The following is a 12176-nucleotide window of genomic DNA, read 5'->3' on the forward strand; positions in this document are numbered from 1 at the left end:
TTTGCTTTGGGTTTTTTTCCAGAGGTTTTATTAACAGAACAACAAAATTGGAAGGGACCTTGGAGGTCTTCTATTCCAACCCCCTTCTCAAGCAGGAGACCCAGGGGTGAAATCCAGCAGGTTCTGACAGGTTCTGGAGAACCGGTAGCGGAAATTTTGAGCAGTTCGGAGAACTGGCAAATACCACCTCTGGCTGGCCTCAGAGTGGGGTGGGAATGGAGATTTTGCAATATCCTTCCCCCAGGAGTGGGGAAGGGAATGGGGATTTTGCAGTATCCTTCCCCTGCCACGCCCACCAAGCCACGCCCACAGAACCGGTAGTAAAAAAAATTGGATTTCACCATTGAGGAGACCCTACACCGCTTCAGACCAATGACTGTCCAGTCCCTTCTTAAAAACTTCCAGTGTTCACAACTTCTGCAGGCAAGTTGTTCTACTTATTAATTGTTCTCACTGTCAGGAAATTTCTCCTTAGTTCTAGGTTGCTTCTCTCCTTGATTAGTTCCCATCCTTACTTCTTGTTCTACCCTCAGGTGCTTTGGAGAATAGCTTGACTCCCTCTTCTTTGTGGCAGCCCATGTCTCCCCAAGTCCTTCTCTTCACTGGACTAGACAGACCCAGTTCCTGCAACTAGATAACACCATATTTGCTAGTGATAGGACTAGCACTGATGATGTTACCAGGATGGGTAATGAACCATCTGCAAGAAAACAACCAAGCTCAGAGAGTGGCAAGAATTCCTCATTTAACCCTGAGCTACCAATATTCTCCTTTATTGGAAGCACTTTCATCTTTCCTCTGTTTTTTCCAAAAATCTCAAAACATATATCTCTCTCTTTTTATGTCCCTCCGTCCCTCCGTCTCTCCCTCTCTCTCTTTATCTCCCTCCCTCCATCCCTCTCTCTCCCTCCCTCTCTCTTTCCCACTCTCTCTCCCTCCCTCCCTCTCCCTTACTCCCTCCCTCTCTCTCCCTCCCTCCCTCTCTACCTCTCCCTCTCCCTCCCTCCCTCTCTTTCCCACTCTCTCTCTCCCTCCCTCTCCCTCTCCCTCTCTCTCCCTCCCTCTCTCTTTCCCATTCTCTCTCTCCGTCTTTCCCTCTCTCTCTCCCTCCCTCTCTCTCTTTTTCCCACTCTCTCTCTCTCCATCCCTCCCTCGCTCCCTCCCTCCCTCTCTCTCTCGCTCCCTCCCTCTCTCTCATATTCTGCTCTTATCTTGCCCAACCCTGGTTATCAACGTGTCCAATTAGATGCTAACAAATGTTTGGGTAACAGTCGCTGTCTTTGCCAGCTGAGTGGTTTTGTATTCCTTAGTGTGACCTTGTTATGGCCGGCAGCTCACACAGGACATAATACCTCTCACGCTAACCACCACCCCCTTATCTCTCCCCACAATTGTCCCTCCCCGTTAAACATGGCCGGCTAACAGCCCGCAGTACAGGGGTGAAATGCTACCAGTTCGCTCCGGTTTGGGCAAACCGGTAGTAAAAAAATGCTTTAAAAAGTAAAAAAAAAAAAAGGTTGACAATCGCAACTGTGCCTTTTTAAAAACTTTTTTAAAGCATATTTTTTTACTACCAGTTCAGGTGAATAGGTAGTAAAAAATGCTTAAAAAGTTTTTTTTTACTGGCCATGCCCACATAGTCACATGATCCCCACCACCCAGCCACGCCCACAGAACTGGTAGCCAAAAAAATTTGCATTTCACCACTGCCGCAATACCTGCTGTAACATAGCAGGTTGGCAGTCCTGACAATCCATCTTAGGAAACATCTGGATGAATTTGTAGAACCCACTAAAAACCGCTGAACCACCAGTGATGCGTAAGGTTGCTATTCAGAAGATGCCAAACAGGTGACATGATGAAGCATGCTTAGGTGTTCTCTCCCCTGTGGTCACACATCCCTGACACTTTGAAAACCATGGCCAGGTAGAATTTCCTGTTTTTCTAAACGCTACAGATTTTTTTTAAAAAAAGATTGCACGTTGCTTTGATAAGCATTGGGCTTCCATGCACGGAGGTGGAAGTAGAACCTCACCCAATTCCTCCTGGCTTTTCTCCGTCTGCCACTAAGCCGCTAAAACAAAAACAAAAACAAAAAATCAAAGAACAGAGGAAGCTGCTAACTTCATCAGACTTTAAAGGACACACCAAATCAGGTGGAGAGTGGAGGAGGAACAATGTGAGGAAGGGTTTGAAGTGTTGGAGGTTAAGAAGTCACAAGGCCCTAGTCCTGTGTTGGAGAACCTTTTCGGCACCGAGTGCCAAAATGGGAGCGCATGGCATGCGCGCCGCAGAACCAGAAGAGCAGCCGCCCAGCGTGCATCCAGGAAGATGATCTTCTGGTTTCCGGTGCGTGCATGCGCACCGGCCACCTGATGTTCCACTTTCTGGTGTGCATGCATGCACAAAGACCAGCTTACATGCGCACCGAGGCAGCTGCTCTTCCAGTTTCCGGCACTCCCACACACGTGAAGACCAGCTGGCCAGAGCGCCGGAATCCAGAAGAGCACAGTGAGAGCAATCAACCCATGGAACAGAAGTTGCCTTCAGAAGTTGTGGGAGCTTCATCACTGGAGGCTTTCAAGAACAGAGGCTAAAACATACGATGAACGGTTGCAGGAACTGGGCATGGCTAGTCTAGTGAAGAGAAGGACCAGGGGAGACAGGATAGCAGTCTTCCAATATTTGAGGGGCTGCCCCAGAGAGGAGGGGGTCAAGCTATTTTCCATGGCACCCAAAGGCCAGACAAGGAATAATGGATGGAAACTGACCAAGGAGAGATTCAACCTGGAAATGAGGTGGAACTTTCTGACAGTGAGAGCAATCAACCCATGGAACAGAAGTTGCCTTCAGAAGTTGTGGGAGCTTCATCACTGCAGGCTTTAAAGAAGAGACTGGACTGCCATCTGTCAGAAATGGTGTATGCAGGGTCTCCCTCTTGGGCGGGAGGTTGGACTAGATGATTTACAAAGTCCCTTCCAACTCTGTTAATCTGTAATCTACTTTGCTGGGACAACTCCCCAGAGATCTCATCTGTCCAACAATGTAGTTGATAACTTAAAGCTGTGAAGCTTCCAAGCATTTTAATGAGGGGTCCTGGGTGCTCTCTGAGTTTGGTTCTTTTTGTTTGTTTGGTTGGTTGTTGTTGTTGTTTTTTGCAGAGGTTTTATTAACAGAACAGCAGAGTTGGAAGGGACCTTGGAGGTCTTCTACTCCAACCACCTGGTCAAGCAGGAGACCCTGTAGTATCCCAGATCAACGGCTGTCCAATCTTTTCTTGAAAACCTCCAGTGATGGAGCATCCTCAGCTTCTGGTGGCCAGCCGTTCCACTTGTTAGATGAGATGGCAGCCTATCAAGCTACCTTCATTTAACAAGCCTTGAGTTTAAAGCAATGGTGAAATCTAAAATTTGTTACTACTGGTTCTGTGGGCGTGGCTTGGTGGTGGTGGGGGTAATGTGACTGGGTGGGAGTGGCCAATTTTTTTTTTTTTTTACTTTTAAAACCATTTTTTCTACAACCTCTTTGGCGAAGAGGTTGTAAAAAATGCTTTCAAAAGGCTCTGACGATCCCAGCTGAGTTGCCTGATCGGCAGAGACTTTTTTTTAAAAAGCCTCTGCCAATCAGGCGACTCAGCTGGGATCATCAGAGGCATTTAAAAGAAAAAAAAGGTTTTTTTTCTTTTAAAAGCCTTTGACGATCCCAGCTGAGCTGCACAATCATCAGAGGCTTTTTTTTTTTACTTTTAAAAGCATTTTTTTGGCAGCAGAAGTTGTAAAAAAAATGCTTTTAAAAGTAAAAAAAAAAGCCTCTGATGATTGTGAGGCTCAGCTGGGCATGTGGGGGGGCCAGGGATTTTTGCTACCAGTTCTCCGAACCACCCGCCTCCATCACTACCAGATCAGGCGATCCGGTCTGAACCGGGAGCATTTCACCCCTGGTTTAAAGTGACCTGAAAGAAGAAGTTCCCTCTTCTGTTGTCAGTTATGGAAAACTTTATTATCTATGGATGCAGCGGCAAAAGTAGCATAACCTCCTCACAATACTTCTTCTGGATATACCTAAATGAAGTATGAGTACCACTTTACAAAGCCTTAGTAAGACCATACCTAGAATAATACTGCATCCAGTTCTGGTCACCACGGCATAAAAAAAGATGTTGAGACTCTGGAAAGAGTGCAGAGAAGAGCAACCAAGATGATTAAGTGGCTGGAGGCTAAAACATATGAAGAAAGATTGCTGGGATTGGGTAGGTCTAGTTTAGAGAAAAGTGGGACTAGGGGAGACATGACAGCAGTCTTCCAATATTTGAGGGACTCTTACAAAGACCAGGGGGTCGCACTATTTTCCAAAGCACCAGAAGGCAAGATAAGAAACAATGGATGGAAACTGACCAAGGAGAGATCCAACCTAGAAATGAGGAGGAACTTTCTGACAGTGAGAGCAATCAACCAATGGAAGAATTTGCTTCCAGAAGTTGTGGGTGCTCCAACACTGGAGGCTTGTAAGAAGAGAAGACACAACCATGTGTCTGAAATGGTGTAGGGCAAGGGTGTCAAACTCGATTTCATTGAGGGCCGCATCAGGGTTGTTGTTCTGCCCCAGCTATGGACCCCAAAGAACGCAGCACACACAAAGTCTGTACAAACCTTAATTTACTAAATTAAATAAGTTTTTTTTCCCAAACAAAGGCTGTTAATTAACTTTCTTAACAGCCTACAAGAATCCAAAGAATAAATAATCGTAATCTTACTATGGTTGGCGGAAAGCCCAGAAGCAATTTGCAAGAAACTGATAAGAGAACTAAGATCAAGATGCAAAGGAGAGTGAACGAAGTTGTTCCCTGAAAATTGCCTCAGTCGGCGTTCCTCCTTAAATAGGCTAAGGGAGTGGCCAATTAGCCCCAAGCCTTACTCTCGAGGAGACCTCCTCCTGAGGAGCCACTCCTGCCTTTTGGCAGCTCTGCGCGCCCGTGCATCGAGAAGAGGCTCCTCCTCTTCGTCCTCTTCACTTATGGGAGCTTCTGGAGGTTCTGAAGGTCCTGGCTGAATCCCCGCCTCTGGCACCACATCTTCTCCAGCCTCCTCACTGTCCAACTCGAGCGCCAGCTGCACAGGCTGCTGGTGCAGCACCACACCAGCCTCCTTGCTGTCGGAATCAGCTACTAGCTGCACAGGCCGCTGACGGGCCACAACAGTTGTGTTTGATCTCGGAGAGGGGGGAGCTTGATGTCACTCATGTCGGGGGCATCTGTGGTGACCAAGTGCTAAGGCAGGTCTTCCCTCAGACCCTCCCTCACTCTCATTATAATCTTCCTTCCTTCCTTCCTTTCTTCCTTCCTTCCTTCCTTCCTTCCTTCCTTCCTTCCTTCCTTCCTTCCTTCCTTCCTTTTCTTTTTTTCCCTTCCCTCGTCATTCTCCTTTCTTCTTCCTTCCTCTCTTTCCTTCTTTTTCCTTCCTTGCTCTCTTCCCATCTTCCCTTCTTTTTCTTTGTCTTTATTCTTTCCCTTTCTCCTTTCCTGTCCCTTCTTGCATGCTCAAATGCAAAAGGGGAAACATTTCTCCTTTTGTTTTGCTTTTAGTTTGTATTGCTAGCCCTCTGCCAGCAAAAACGGAGCTCGGGAGGACCCTCCCAAGCTCCATTTTCACTGGCAGAGGCACCGTGTGCCAATCCTTTGTTGTTTCCAGGGTGGCCCCACGGGCCAGATCTAAGCACCCCGTGGGGCAGATCATGCCCGCAAGCTTTCATTTTGACATCTCTGGTATTGTTCTCACCTAGGCTTCCTTAGAAAGAAAGTATACAGCACAAACTTCGTCCCGGCAAACCTCTTTAATTCATACAGCTGTGAATTATTGTCATTCCCAGTCCGACAGGCTTATCAAACAGTCTATCAGGGGAGTGTTTACAAACACCCACCTTATCTCCCTTGGAATGCTGCCAGAGGACTAACTGCCAAACGCAGGGCAAGGCCAAACTTAGCACAGAGTCAAATGGAGCTTTTCCAGAGCTTTTACCGACCAGATGAACTAATTGCTTCCTGGAAAAGCTCACCTCCCGTTTGCTTCTCTTTTATGTCTTACGGGAGGGGCCAATCATCTCCAAGCTTTACTCCCAAGTTGACCCTGTTTTCTTAATTGTTCCTGTCTCCTGGCAGCTCTGTGCATGTGCACACTGGGAACAGGCTCACGCTGTTCTTCTGCCTCGCTGATGTCAGACTCCGGAGGCAGCAAAGAACTGCCAGATGGCCCTGGTCCCCTCTCTGCCTCTGACTCAGAGCCCTCGTTCAAGCCTTCCCCAGACTCCAGGACTGGCCCACGTTCCTCTCCAACCTCCTCACTGTCCGAATCTGCTGCCAGATCTGCTGGCCGCTGGTGGGCCACAACAAGTAGAAGGTTGGACTAGAAGACCTCCAAGGTCCTTTTCCACTCTATCATTCTATGTCCTATGAATTTTTCCATTCTGCATTCACCAAGAAACCATCCATTTTAGGCAGCACAGATGGGGAAATGAACTTTTCCCCTTCTGTGTTTTTAAGCCCTGGGAGAAGAAGGCCTTCCAAGGCACAATTGATATTTTGGGAAAGGCTCCCGTTGGTGTGGTTGAAGTTTTGGAAAGAAGTGTTGTCTTCTAGCAGAAACACAGCCAAAAAAGGCTTCCTTCACACAACGTGGCATCGAATCCCTGAGCTCTGTTCTGCCTCCTTGGATTTCTGCTTCTTCCCTGATCTAAAAATACGCAGATGTGTTGTCCAAAGACAAAATTGGAGCATTCTTATTAATATGGAAATCTGCTCTGATGTTCCAATGATTTTCACAGGCAGATTTTCTCCTAGCAGAAATCCTGGGGTGCCCGCTGAGAATACACCCGAGTACAGGTCCTTGACTTACAAGAGTTTGTTTAGTGACCGTTTGAAGTTACAACGGCACTGAAAAAAAGTGACTTACGACCGTTTTTCCCACTTACCACTATTGCAGTATCCCCCGTGATTTACATTCGGATGTTTGACAAGTGATTCGTATTTATGACGGTCGCAGTGTCCTGGGGATACGTGATCCCCTTTTACGACCTTCTGACAAGCAAAGTCAATGGGGAAGCCGGATTCACTTAACAACCATGTGACTAACTTAACAACCGGAGTGATTCACTTAACAACTGTGGCGAGAAAGGTCGCAAAACAGGGCGAAAATAAACTCAACAACTATCTCGCTTAGCCACAGAAACCATGGGCTCAATTGTGGTCATAAGTCGAGGACCACCTGTATTCCAAGGACTTGTTTTCGCCCTGAACCACAGCCGAAAGATATCCCACCAAGGACTGTTTTGTGAGGCAGCCCTCGTCTTCTCCTCACGACAACACCTCACCGGCAGCTTTGATTTATTTTTAGCTGCTCTCAAGGCAATTTCCCCAGTTCTCTAGCTCGCTGTTGCCACGCAAACAGATCTGGGACAATCTGCACAAGGTTGGCAGTAACTCAAGCAGGGCCTGGGGTCTTCCCAGCTCCCACGGGAGACACGCTTGGCTGCCCTGGGCCACGCCACTCCTCGGTGGCCATTGGACGTTTCCATCCATGGCAGTTGGTCGCAGCAGAAAGCAGGTTTTTTTACTTCCAGAGAATCCTAAAGGTGCTTTTTCCAAGAAGCAACTTCAGTTAGAACTGAAGAAGCTTCTTGGGTGAGAAGCAGGAGGGAGGGAGAGAGGAAGGAAGGAAGGGAGGAGAGAAGGGAGGGAGGGAGGAAAGGAAGGAAGGAAGGAGAGGGAAGGGAGGAAAGAAAGGAGGAAGGAAGGAAAGAAGGGGAAAGAAGGAAGGAAGGAGAGAGCAGGAAAGAAGGAAAGAAGGAAGGAAGGAGAAGGAGGGAGGGAAGGAAGGAAGGAAAGAAGGGGAGGGAGGGAAGAAGGAGGGAGGGAAGAGAGAGAGCGGGAAGGAGGGAAGGAAGGAAAGAAGGGGAGGGAGGGAAGGAAGGAAGGAGAGGGAGGGAAGGAAGGAAAGAAAGAAGGAAAGAAGGAGAGAGAAGGAAGGAAGGAAAGAAGGGGAGGGAGGGAAGAAGGAGGGAGGGAAGGGAGAGAGCGGGAAGGAGGGAAGGAAGGAAGAAGGGGAGGGAGGGAAGGAAGGAAAGAGAGGGAGGGAAGGAAGGAAAGAAGGAAGGAAGGAAAAAAGGAGAGGGAAGGAAGGAAGGAAAGAAGGGGAGAGAGGGAGGGAAGGAAGGAGAGGGAGGAAGGGAGGGAGGAAGGAACCAGGAATGTCCAGTTGCCTTCTGGAAAAATCACCTTTGGGACTGATCTGGATGATTGAGAATCTCCACAGAAGATCATAAAAAGTCATAAAATCAGTTGGACTCATTTAATGACTGCAGTCATCAACAGATGACCGCAGAACATCTGTTGATAAGCAGATGTTCTGCTCTCAATTGTGGTCATAAGCCGAGCACCACCTGTATAACTATCACTGCACCCAAACAACAGAATGCACCACTCGCGTTTTATAATACGTAATATATTAAAATAATATACAGATAGTCCTCGACTTTCAACAGTTCATTTAGTGATCATTCCAAGTTAGAACAGCACTGGAAACAATGTCTTATGACGGTTGTTTACACTCATTACGACCATTGCAGCATCCTCCAGGGTCATCGGATCAAACTTCAGACGCTTGGCCATTGTCTCATTTTATGACGATTGCAGCATGCCAGGGTCACTTGATTCGACACTTTTGCGACCTTCTGATGAGCAAAGTCCAAGGGGAAGCCGAATTCACTTAACAACCACGTTGCTAACTTAACAGCTGCAGTGGTTCACTTAACAACAGTAGCAAGAAAGGTTGTATAAAATGGGGCAAAGTTCCCTTAAGAAATGTTTCGCTTCGCGACGGAAATGTGGGGCTCAATTATGGTCGTAAGCAGTGGTGGGATTCAAAAATTTTTACTACCGGTTCTGTGGGTGTGCCTTGGTGAGCTTGGCGTGGCTTGGTGGGTGAGGCAGGGGAAGGATACTGTAAAATCTCCATTCCCACCCTACTCCAGGGGAAGATTACTGCATAATCCCCATTTCCTCCCGATCAGCTGGGACTTGGGAGGCAGAGAATAGATGGGGGTGGGGCCAGTCAGAGGTGGTATTTACCGGTTCTCCGAACTACTCAAAATTTCCGCTACTGGTTCTCCAGAATCGGTCAGAACCTGCTGAAACCCACCTCTGGTCGTAAATCAAGGACTACCTGTAATTTCGGAGAGGCATTTCTCTGCAAAATGCCAGAGCAGGGCATTGCCAGGCTTCAGACGTCCATGGGCTTGGTGCTTTTCTGGAAGAGCATTAGCCCCATGAGTGGGCTGCTGGGGGTTCGGGAGAACCTCTAGCTAAGATTCTGTGCAGTTTGGAGAACCCCCAAATCCCACTCCTCGCTGGCCCCGCCCACCCCTCCCCTCCCAGGAGTCCCCATTTTGGATGCAGGTAAGTGCAGAATGTGCGTGGAGGCTCGGGGAGGGCGAAAAACGGGCCTACCGGAAATTCAAGAAGGCCAGAAACGGGCCTATTTCTGGTCTCCAGAGGGCCTCCAGAGCCTGGGGAGGCCATTTTCGCCCTCCCGGAGGCTCAAGAAAAGCCTCCGGAGCCTGGGGAGGGCAAAAACGCCCCCCTCCCCCCACTGTGGTGCAGGAAGCCGACTAGGCCATGCCCAAAATGGCTACGCCCACCCAACAACCAGGCAGAGAACCCCTTGGTAAAATTTTTGAAGCCCACCCCTGATTAGCCCTGCTCCTAAACATGTTTTTAGCAGTCTTTGGAAAGTGTGGTAGACACACTCAGTAAGAGAGGAAATGAAGGCCACGGAATCCACCAAACCCTGTCCTTAAATCACCCCTCATTAAAGGACAGCATCACCCATCAGCCTTGCTCCTGAGGCAGAAGAGGGCTCCGTCATCAAAGCCACCTTAATTATTCTGGCATCTTTTTCTGCCCAGTCGAGGGCGTGAAGAATATAGATGATTGCAGCCAGTAATGTGCTCTTGATGGAAATTAAAATGATCCCATCGGGCACAATAAAAAAAAAAAATGCAAGAAATATATTGAATGTCTGCGTGGGCTACCCTGATGTTGTTACCTAGCTGGGTAATGAAACGTCTGCAAGAAAACAACCAGATTCAGAGAGCACCGAGGACCCTACATTCCTCCTTCTCCACTCCACAACCATCACTCCCTTCTATAACTGATTATGTTACCTAGTTGGGTAATGAAATGTCTGCGAGAAAACAAGCAAGCTCAGGGAGCACCAAGGACTCCACATTATTATTATTATTCCTCCTCCTCCTCCTCCTCCTCCTCCTTCTCCTCCTCCTCCTCCTCCTCCTCTTCCTCCTCCTCCTCCCAAACCCCACACTCTTCCAGAACTGATGATGTTACCTACTTTGGTAATAAAACGTCTACAAGAAAACAACCAAGCTCAGAGAGCACCACGGATCCCTCATTTCAACCCTGAACTACAAATATTCTCCTCCATAAATATTTTATACCTATTTCGTTAAAACGTGATACAACAACCGTGCCCCCTAACTTAACAACTGCAAGGATTCCCTTAACCCCAGTGGCAAGAAAGGTCGTAAAATGGGGCAAAACTCACTTAACGGCGTTGCCTAGCAACAGGAATATTTGGCTCCGTTGTGGTCCTAAGCCAAGGGCCACCTGTAAATGTTTTTGGCCTTCGGTGTTTACGGAAAGGAAAAAAACTCAGTTCCTCTGGTTGGTTTTGATCCCTGCGTCAGAAAATGACGAAAGGGGTTTGCCTGGATCCTCCACCGAATAACTGCGATTGTGGAATCTGAAGCCCGCAGAACGGACGAAGGAAGCCGCAACATCCTCTTTCCGAAGCCCACATTTGCAAAACTTCTTCCTGTGCAAAAGGCATCCTTCTTCTCCGATGGAGCGACACAGACAGTCGCCATGGAGACGGAAAATCTCTGAAGCACCACCGGCAAAGGATTTCCAAGGATTCCCACTGAAGACGACGGGCGGTCTTTGCAGCAGAGGGAACTACTGCAGGGTCTGACGCAGGGGTGAAATCAGGGGTGAAATGCTCCTGGTTCGGATCGGATCCCCCGATCTGGTAGCGATGGAGGCGGGTGGTTCAGAGAACTGGTAGCAAAAATCCCTGCCCCCCCCCCCCATGCCCAGCTGAGCCGCACGATCATCAGAGGCTTTTTTTTTTTTTACTTTTAAAAGCATTTTTTCTACCACCTCCTCCGACGACAAAATGTTTTTAAAAGTAAAAAAAAAAAAGCCGCTGATGATCGCGTGGCTCAGCTGGGATCGTCAGAGGCTTTTCAAAGCATTTTTTTCCTGCAACCTCTTGGCCGAAGAGGTGGTAAAAAAAATGCTTTGAAAAGTCTCTGACGATCCCAGCTGAGTTGCCTGATCGTCAAAGAGGCTTTTTAAAAAATACCTCTCTGCCGATCAGGCAACTCAGCTGGGATCGTCAGAGAGGTATTTTTTTTAAAAAAAAGCTTCTCTGAAGATCCCAGCTGAGTTGCCTGATCGGCAGAGGCTTTTCAAAGCATTAGAAAAAATGCTTTGAAAAGTTGTTGTTTTTTTTTAAAGTTGGCCATGCCCACCCAGTCACATTAAACCCCCCCACCAAGCCACACCCACAGAACTGGTAGTAACAAATTTTACATTTCACCCCGGGTGAAATCTACTTACCTTCCTTACCCGTTCGGAAGTGCATGTGCCGTAGACCCTCTGCACATGCGCAAAACTTTCTGCGCATGCACAAAGGGTAAAAAACACATTACTTCCTGGTTAAAACCAGGAAGTAACGACACCCAGATGGGTAAGCGGAGCCTTGCGCTGCCATCGCTACCGGTTCTCCGAACCACCTGCCACAATCACTACTGGATCGCCTGATCCGGTCCGAACCGGGAGGATTTCGCCCCTGCTCTGACGTGACGTGCTCTGACGTGAATTCAAAAGATTCCTTTATTATGAGTGCTGGCAGCCTGGGCAAAAAGTTTCTCTCGCAAGCTAACAAGTCTGTCCAGCAGGGAGATGAATAGTTGTCTGCCAATCTATTCATCTCCGCCCCCTGCCTTTTATCCCCAGAGCTAGGGTGGGGCTTCGCTAGTAGCAGTGGCTCTTCCTTCCCAAGGGCCAGCCCATAGATTTCCACTGCTCTCCTTTCCTCTGCCTTCTG

The sequence above is a fragment of the Pituophis catenifer genome, unplaced genomic scaffold, assembly GCF_029215685.1.
Source record: "Pituophis catenifer annectens isolate HBS135680 unplaced genomic scaffold, rPitCat1.0.hap2 SCAF_14, whole genome shotgun sequence".
NCBI lineage: Eukaryota > Metazoa > Chordata > Lepidosauria > Squamata > Colubridae > Pituophis > Pituophis catenifer.